Source organism: Mobula hypostoma, chromosome 11 (assembly GCF_963921235.1).
Source record: "Mobula hypostoma chromosome 11, sMobHyp1.1, whole genome shotgun sequence".
NCBI lineage: Eukaryota > Metazoa > Chordata > Chondrichthyes > Myliobatiformes > Myliobatidae > Mobula > Mobula hypostoma.
Window position 1 is genome coordinate 25,513,353 of NC_086107.1, and position 9,147 is coordinate 25,522,499.

Genomic DNA, 9,147 nt, shown 5'->3' on the forward strand with positions numbered 1-9,147 from the left:
CCCTAACCACGGATTACCAGCTGTTTGGTTAATCTACTCTATGGTCTTTGGCATCCAATCTTCTGTCGAGGTTGTCCACAAGTATCTTCCGGGTGACCTCTTGTGAATTTTGCCAGTATTTTTCCAAGCCAGGAAAATCATTGGGCTTTCTGTAACTCACAACCAGTCCTATTGTATATAAGCAGCATTTCCAGTGACCTGTCCCTACTTTTGCACAAACCTGGCTCCCTGGCTAACATTCTCATTCTACTCATTCTCCCTAAGCCCTACAATGCCCCTGCTACACAGCCTGAGTGTCTTGTCAGGCTGCGTTCAACCTGCTTCCTGTGCTGTTTGTTAGTGTTGGTTACCAACAACTACTGCTGCAGAATTTGGATCTGAAGGTGGCAGCCAGGCTCTGCAAATTCAGTTCTAGGGGAGCCAAGACACATCAGCACTGCGTGAATGACTGATTGAAGAAATAGTCAAGTGACACATTTGCTGGGATATTTCACATTGGAGAGTGCAGTGTCATGGAGATGGTGCTGCTATATTGGTATTGATTTATTATTGTCACATGTATGAAGATTCAATGAAAAACTTGCCTTGCATGCTGTTCATACAGATCAAATCATTACATGATGTATTGAGTTAGACTAAGGTAAAATAATAACAATGTGACATAAAATGTAAATGCTTTAGAAAAAGTGCAGTGCAGGTAAACAATGTGTGAGATCATAATGAGGTAGATCGTGAGGCTAAGATTCAATCTCATCATATAAGAGCCATTCAAGAACCTGATAATGATTTCTGTGGTGCATTGATAAAAATCGGTAAGGTTGATAGAGACATGCTAAATTTCTTTAGCCTTTTGAGGAAATAGAGGTGTTGGTGAGCTGTCCTGGCTGCAACATCAACATGGTTAATCTAGGACAGACTATTGGTAAAGTTCACACCTCGGACTTGAAGCTTGCAGCCCTCTCAACCTCAGGTCTATTGATGTAGACAGAAGTATGTGCACCATCCTCCTTTCTGAAGTCAATAACCAGCTCTTTTATTTATTTATGTGTGCATGTGGTGTAGTGGCATAGTGGCATTAGCACTGAGCTCTGAGGTGAGTGGTTCCGGGTTCGAATCCAGCCAGCTCCTTGCATGCTTTCCATCATTGCTGGGCTGAGTGTTAAGTTAACAACTCGGTCTCATAAAATATAGACAAAAAATGCTAAAGTAAAAGGAAGTTTGCCACCCGAAGTGCCACAAGGAGTGAAACGGAATAAAATATGTGTGTGTGTGTGTGTGTGTGTATACACAATGAGGTAGATTGCACGTGTGTGTGTATAATCTACCTCATTATGATCTTGCACTTTATTGTTTGCCTGCACTGCACTTTTTGCACTTTTTTAACAGTATTTACACTTTATTCCACATTATTATTATTTACCTTATTCTAACTCAGTACACCATTTAATTTATCTGTATGAACAGTTTGTAAGACTATATATATGCGTGTGCGCGTGCGCACACACAAACACACACACACACACACACACACACTCACTCATTGGCCTATTTATGAGGTACAGGAGTGGAACCCAGTGTGGTTTTCTGCTGCGTAGCCCATCCAGTTCAGGGTTTGATGTGTTGTGCATTCATAGATAGTAATTTGAGTTACTGCCACCTTCCTGTCAGCTTGAACCAGTCTGGCTTCTGACCTCTCTCAATAACAAGGCATTTTGCCCACAGAACTGCCACTCATTAGTATCTTATTTTTGTTTTTCACACCATTCTCAGTGAACTCTAAAGACTGTTGAGCACGAAAATCCCAGGAGATCAGCAGCTTCTGAGATACTCATCTGAGATACTGTCTAGTTGATAACTAAATGGCCATTTAAGTCCATCGTTGGCTTCTATGGCCAATGCTGTTTATTCTTGCTACCATTACTATCAATCCTGTATATCAACATTGCCCCAATGAGGAGTCAGAAGGGTATGTCAGAAATATTTTTTGCATACGTAAATTTAAAAAGGGGTTAATCTCATGAAACTGCAATTCAGGAACAAACAAGCACACCAGAATAGATCCAATCAAAGCTCTGCAGTCCTGCATTGGTTCGAAACTGATAGTGGACAATTAAACAGCTAACTTGACAAGGAGGATCCCAGAACTTTCTATTTTCAATTATAGGCAGGCCCAATATGTTCCTGCAGAAGCATCCACTGAAGTGTTCAGTCAGAAGAATTGTGTAAGTAATCCAACTTGGCTTCCTTCTCTGAGTCCAACAGCCTTAAGCCAATTCAATATACTCCATGTGAACTAAGAAAAGTTTGAGAGTACCAATGCAGCAAAGGACCAGACCTAATGTAGTTAAATTTCTCTGGTACAATGGCAGCACTGACAATGTGGAGATTTCCCCAAGTATATCCCATTCACAAGAAGCAAGACAATTACTGACCAAACTACTCCTTATCATTAGAAAGTGTTAGAAGGTGTCATCAAACTAGATTTACTCTACAATCATCTCTCCATAATGCCAATGTTTTGGTTTTGCCTTTTTGATTGCAACTATATCTACAAGTAAAAATATCCATTCTTTCTCTCACTGGTACGTCATGGCTACAGTGTGTGCTGTCTGCAAACTTTACTGCACTTACTCCCCTAGGCTACTCCAATTCCTCTTCCCAAATTCACAACCTCTATCACCAAGAAGGAAGAATGCACTACACATACAATAACACCACCAGTTCCCTTCCAAGTGATGCACCAGTCTAATTTGGAAATGCTCTTTCATCATTGCCAAATCTAAAATCTGGAACTCCCTACCCAATGACTTGGTGATAGTATCTCCACTGGAAGGCCTACAGCTGTTGAAGAAAGTGGTTCATCACAATCTCTGCGAGGGCAATTCGAGATAAGTAATGAATTCCACCCTTGTTCAGAGTCTGAACATTGAATATAAATGAGGCTCCAACCATCAGATTACAGCACCCAAAATCTACCTGTCCCCACAATTTTCAAAAATGTGTTGGATCTCTTTTCAAAGTTCAAAGTAAATTTATTATCAAAGTACATATACAGTATGTCACCCTATATGACCTATACAACATATATTTCTAAGAATGTTGATCGTAAAGCATGATTGACGGAGTGTGGTTTTAATGGTTTTGAATTTTGTTACTTCAAAGGAAAAGTGTTGAAAAAATATTTTTAAGATGGTCATAACCATGGAATATTAACTGTGTTTTCTAGGTATAGAACACCAAAAACAAGGTGTAACATTATTCATAATACAGTTGAAAAGTTAGTCCAAGAACAAAGTCTCAGTGTAGGGGTGTCACTATCAATGCCAACATTTATTGGTCCTCCTAATCACTCTAGTTTGTTTATAGGTTGCTAATAAGCAATTTATTGCTGGGTTTGGTTAGGATATGATAACAGTAGTAAATTCACTGTGCCTTAATTAAATATTTTAGTCTAAGAGGTTTGATGACTGATAAAGATCGAAAGGTGCAAATGAAAAGAAAGCTTTTATCGCTGGATTTGTCAGTGTCGAAAACATAAAGGTTTCAGCAGCAGGTTTGGTGAGGCAAGTGTGGAGTCAGGTATAGCAGGTGGAAATCAACTTTTTCTTGGTAGTGTAGAGATGCAATCTGAAACCTTTCTTCAGATCAAATAAACTGCAAATAATTCACGTAGTATAGCCTTGGGCTTCCTGTTTTGTGACCTCACTGTCAAACTATGACATCTTTTGTTCAATTAGAAAGGACAAGTGTCTTATTTTTGTACTTTGAAATCCAAAGATGAATGATTTCTGTTATTTTGCTTTTGGCTGGATTAAATATTATATCAGAAATGTGATTTGGAATGTAACTTCCTTTTTTAAGCATGTTGGTAGGTGAGTAACTACTAGTTCCAGCAAATTGCTCTTTATATCTATAGCTCTTACAAATCAAGCCCCAAGTTATTTTTGGCTTCAATTTTAAACCATTCTTATGAATAGTCAGAAGTCTGATGCATTAAACTTGAACTAAAATCTGCTTTGAAACCGGGGAAGGAATGGCTAAACAGGGAAGGTTACTTAACTTATTCATTGCCTATCTTGTAAATCATTAAACTTTTTAAAGTGTGTGATTTCTGCATGTCATTAATGTAAAGCTCAGAGTGAGCATACAAAGGGAGCATTTTCTAAAAGATTCTGCAGAAATAACCTTTCTTAGCCTTTGGTCTTGGGTATGTTTTTTAAATTAAATTAAAAGCAACTAATGTGTCAAGAGGATTCTGCTGGGTCATTTACCATTTTTCCGAATAGAGTACAGAGTATGGAGAGAGCTAATGGGTGGTCTACATGAAGACTATGAGACACAGGAGCAGAATTTGGCCATTTGGCCCATCAACTCTGCTCCACTATTTGATCATGAATGGTTTACTTTCCCTCTAGCCCCATTCTCTTGCTTTCTCCCCGTAACTTTGATGCCCTCGCTAATCAAGAATCAATCAATCTCCACTTTAGATATACCCCGATGACTTGACATCCACAGCTGCCTGTGGTAATGAATTCCACAGATCACCATTCTCCGGCTAAAGAAACTCCGCTAACAGTTTCCTGCATTATATTTTGTGAAATTATTTATTTTCTCAGGGTATAGAATCTAGTGTCCTGTGCAATTTCCAGTAACCTTAGCCCACCATCAAAGGCCATGCCTTCAGCTGTTGGGCTATAATCTTTGGGTTTTCACCCCTTCTTGATTTCTTCAGCTTAGAATCTACCCCTTTCACAATGGGCTAGGTCTCACTGCCAACTGCTGGTGGATCTGAATGGAACTGCCAGCAGTTAGCTTTATAAACGACAGCAAGCCGAGGACCTTTGCATATCGATTGACAAACAGGGAAGTTCTGAACTTACTGAACAGCCTTTGGCACCATATCAGTTAATACAGTTCATTGCTGAATCCAGCAGCAGAACTGACACCCATGAAAGGAAAGCCTTTAGTTTCCATGTAAGAAAGTGAGGGCAGCCTCTGTAGGTCCCTCCCAAATCTCCGCCTAATGTTATCAAAAGCACCTAATAAAGTGGCTACTGAGTTTATGCTTGTGGTCTTCAGCTGCTGTAAGATATCCACCTCAAGATTTGGCGTGTTGTGCATTCAGAGATGCTCTTTTGCACACCCCTGTTGTAATGTGTGATTATTTGAGTTACTGTCACCTTTAACTATTCTATTCTAGCTGTTCTCCACTGACCTCCCTCATTAACCAAGTGTTTTCACCCACAGAACTGCCACTCAATTTTTTTTGCTTTCATGCCATTTTCTGTAAACTCTAGAGACTGCTGTGCATGAAAATCCCAGAAGATCAGTAGTTTCTGAGATACATAATCCATTCTGACTAGCACCATTATTCCATGGTCAAAGCGACTGAGATCACATTTCTTCCCCCATTATGATATTTGGTGTGAAAAATAACTGAACATATTGACAATGTTAGCATGCTTTTATGTACTGAGCTGCTGCCACATGATTGGCTGATTAGATATTTGCATTAACAAGCAGTTGTACAAGTGTACCTAATAAAGTGGCCACTGAGTGTACATTTCTCTGGTATGGACGAGGAGGAGTTATTAACTTGAAGCATCCTAGAGACCTCCAGTACGGCAAAGAAACACTTTCAGTGCTCCTGAGCTAGTATCTAAAGGAGCATCCATGTGGGGTACTCGGGTCAAAACCTGGCCGGTAAAAATAATGTAAAAGGGCCACAGCAAGGCTGGAAAACCACCTTAGACAGTTTTAAAATTTAATTTATTCATGATGCATCGATGTTGTTGGCAAGGAATTTGCTAGTTGAATATTATGCCAAGTTAATTTACTGTCCTTGTTTAAGTGCTCTCAAACATCATGATTCCCTAAACCATTCTGGGGAGCTGTTAAATGTCAACCACAATGCAGTCATGCAAAGGCCAGGTTGAATACAGAAGGAAGTTGGTTGACAAGATATATATTTTTGCAACAGTCTAGTAGTTTCTCCATCGCCATGCTGCGTCATCTTTCCAGATGTTCTTAGCTAAGTTCCCAGCTGCTCTCAGGAGACTTGAATTTGAATCTCCGGTTAATCCTACAGATTTCTGGATGGCAGTGCAATAATTTAATCACCGTTTCCCCATACTGGACAAAATTAAAGGAAGTTTAGAACTATTTTGCAATCCTTGTAAATAAGCACAGTTTAAGTAAATAACTTTAAGTAAACTGTTACAAGTTTCAAAAACCCGAAAAAAAAGTTCCATGTCAAGTTAACATGCAGTTCACAAAAGCAGCTACTGATTACTTTGGAGTTTCCTCCTAATATTTGTGTGTAAAATTGTAATCAAAAGTAATCATTGGGCCAAGAACCAAACATTTGCTGGTGCCATTCTAATCTAGAATGGTTGGGTTTTTTGTTTCCAGGAAATATGGCAATTTTTGTACAAAGGTACTGCTGGTATACAAGTGGTTGCAGTGCGTAGTGAGACTGTGAGGAAGGACAGGCAGATGATAGGGCAAAATTACAGTCAGTGGTATGAATTGAAGTGTAACATGGGGACAAAATTGAAAAGGGTATTGAATACATAAATGAAGTTGGTATATTTGAAAGATTATAGTTGGGAGCTTAACACCCAAGGATACACATTGTATTGAAAGAACAGGCAGATAGGCATAGGGGGTGGTGTGGCTCTGTTGGTAAAAAATGAAATCAAATCCTTAGAATGAAGTGACATAGGATCAGGAGATGTAGAGTCCTTGTAGGTAGAGTTCAGAAACCACAAGGATGTAAACAGCCTGTTGCGAGTTATATTCAGGATTGTGAGCAATATCTAGGATGTGGGATACAAATTACAATGGGAGATAGAAAAGGCATGTAAATAGGGCACTGTGTGCCACGCGACAGTGAGAGTAGGAATGCGATGAGGTGGAGGATAAATGCGTGACTGAGGGATTGGAGCAGGGGGCAGGGATTCAAGTTTTTGGATCATTGGGACCACCTTTGGCGCAGGCGTGACCTGTACAAAAAGGATGGGTTACACTTGACTCCTAGGGGGACCAATATCCTGGCAGGGAGATTAGTGAGGGCTACTGAGGTGACTTTAAACTAGAATGGTTGGGGGGTGGGAATCAAATTAAAGAGGCTAGGCATGAGGAGGTTAGTTCACAACAGGGGGATGGGAACCAGTGCAGAGAGACAGAGGGGTGTAAAGTGAGGGAAGAAGCAAAAAGTACTAAGGAGAAAAGTAAAAGTGGCAGGCCGACAAATCCAGGGCAAGCATTAAAAAGGGCCACTTTTCAACATAATTGTATAAGGGCTAAGAGAGTTGTAAAAGAGTACCTGAAGGCTTTGTGTGTCAATGCAAGGAGCATTCATAATAAGGTGGATGAATTGAAAGTGCAGATTGTTATTAATGATTATGATATAGTTGGGATCACAGAGACATGGCTCCAGGGTGACCAAGGATGGGAGCTCAACGTTCAGGGATATTCAATATTCAGGAGGGATAGACATGAAGGAAGGGGAGGTGGGGTGGCGTTGCTGGTTAAAGAAGAGATTAACGCAATAGAAAGGAAGGACATAAGCCGGGAAGATGTGGAATCAATATGGGTAGAGCTGCGTAACACTAAGGGACAGAAGACGATGGTGGGAGTTGTGTACAGGCCACCTAACAGTAGTAGTGAGGTTGGAGATGGTATTAAACAGGAAATTAGAAAAGTGTGCAATAAAGGAACAGCGGTTATAATGGGTGACTTCAATCTACATGTAGATTGGGTGAACCAAATTGGTAAAGGTGCTGAGGAAGAGGATTTCTTGGAATGTATGCAGGATGGTTTTTTGAACCAACATGTCGAGGAACCAACTAGAGAGCAGGCTATTCTGGACTGGGTTTTGAGCAATGAGGAAAGGTTAATTAGCAATCTTGTCGTGAGAGGCCCCTTGGGTAAGAGTGACCATAATATGGTGGAATTCTTCATTAAGATGGAGAGTGACATAGTTAATTCAGAAACAAAGGTTCTGAACTTAAAGAGGGGTAACTTTGAAGGTATGAGACGTGAATTAGCTAAGATAGACTGGCAAATGACACTTAAAGGATTGACGGTGGATATGCAATGGCAAGCATTTAAAGGTTGCATGGATGAACTACAACAATTGTTCATCCCAGTTTGGCAAAAGAATAAATCAAGGAAGGTAGTGCACCCGTGGCTGACAAGAGAAATTAGGGATAGTATCAATTCCAAAGAAGAAGCATACAAATTAGCCAGAGAAAGTGGCTCACCTGAGGACTGGGAGAAATTCAGAGTTCAGCAGAGGAGGACAAAGGGCTTAATTAGGAAGGGGAAAAAAGATTATGAGAGAAAACTGGCAGGGAACATAAAAACTGACTGTAAAAGCTTTTATAGATATGTAAAAAGGAAAAGACTGGTAAAGCCAAATGTAGGTCCCCTTCAGACAGAAACAGGTGAATTGATTATGGGGAACGAGGATATGGCAGACCAATTGAATAATTACTTTGGTTCTGTCTTCACTAAGGAGGACATAAATAATCTTCCAGAGATAGTAGGGGACAGAAGGTCCAGTGAGATGGAGGAACTGAGCAAAATACATGTTAGTAGGGAAGTGGTGTTAGGTAAATTGAAGGGATTGAAGGCAGATAAATCCCCAGGGCCAGATGGTCTTCATCCTAGAGTGCTTAAGGAAGTAGCCCAAGAAGTAGTGGATGCATTAGTGATAATTTTTCAAGACTCGTTAGATTCTGGACTAGTTCCTGAGGATTGGAGGGTGGCTAATGTAACCCCACTTTTTAAAAAAGGAGGGAGAGAGAAACCGGGGAATTATAGAGCGGTTAGCCTAACGTCAGTGGTGGGGAAACTGCTGGAGTCAGTTATCAAAGATGTGATAACAGCACATTTGGAAGGCGGTGAAATCATCGGACAAAGTCAGCATGGATTTGTGAAAGGAAAATCATGTCTGATGAATCTCATAGAATTTTTTGAGGATGTAACTAGTAGAGTGGATAGGGGAGAACCAGTGGATGTGGTATATTTGGATTTTCAAAAGGCTTTTGACAAGGTCCTACACAGGAGATTAGTGTGCAAACTTAAAGCACACGGTATTGGGGGTAAGGTATTGATGTGGATAGAGAATTGGTTAGCAGA